This window comes from Lucilia cuprina, chromosome 6 (genome assembly GCF_022045245.1).
Source record: "Lucilia cuprina isolate Lc7/37 chromosome 6, ASM2204524v1, whole genome shotgun sequence".
NCBI classification, from domain to species: domain Eukaryota; kingdom Metazoa; phylum Arthropoda; class Insecta; order Diptera; family Calliphoridae; genus Lucilia; species Lucilia cuprina.
The window spans coordinates 50,919,460-50,920,482 of NC_060954.1; positions in this window are offsets into that span (position 1 = coordinate 50,919,460).

Below are 1,023 nucleotides of genomic sequence, written 5' to 3' on the forward strand. Positions count from 1 at the left end.
CGAGAAAAACCGACTTTTATATTTTCACTCAAAGTATCCCTTTTTAGTATGAAATATAAGTGATCACAGATTTGGCTTGTTTTTACTGTATCTCTTACCGTTTTCGAGAAAAACGGACTTTTATATTTTCACTTAAAATATCGGTTTTTAGTATGAAATATAAGTGATCACAGATTTGGCTTGTTTTTGCTGTATCTCTTACCGTTTTCGAGAAAAACGGACTTTTATGTTTTCACTCAAAATATCAGTTTTTAGTATGAAATATAAGTGATCACAGATTTGGACTTTTATGTTTACACAGGACTTTTAAGTTTTCACTCAAAATATCGGTTTTTAGTATGAAATATAAGTGATCACAGATTTGGCTTGTTTTTGCTGTATCTCTTACCGTTTTCGAGAAAAACGGACTTTTATGTTTTCACTCAAAATATCGGTTTTTAGTATGAAATATAAGTGATCACAGATTTGGCTTGTTTTTGCTGTATCTCTTACCGTTTTCGAGAAAAACGCACTTTTATGTTTTCACTCAAAATATCACTTTTTAGTATGAAATATAAGTGATCACAGATTTGGCTTGTTTTTGCTGTATATCTTACCGTATCTCTTATCGTTTTCGAGAAAAACGGACTACTATGTTTTCACTCAAAATATCAGTTTTTAGTATGAAATATAAGTGATCACAGATTTGGCTTGTTTTTGCTGTATCTCTTACCGTTTTCGAGAAAAACGGACTTTTATGTTTTCACTCAAAATATCGGTTTTTAGTATGAAATGTAAGTGGTCACAGCTTTGGCTTGTTTTTGCTGTATCTCTTACCGTTTTCGAGAAAAACGGACTTTTATGTTTTCACTCAAAATACCAGTTTTTAGTATGAAATATAAGTGATCACAGATTTGGCTTGTTTTTGCTGTATCCCTTACCGTTTTCGAGAAAAACCGACTTTTATGTTTTCACTCAAAATATCGGTTTTTAGTATGAAATATAAGTGATCACAGATTTGGCTTGTTTTTGCTGTATCTCTTA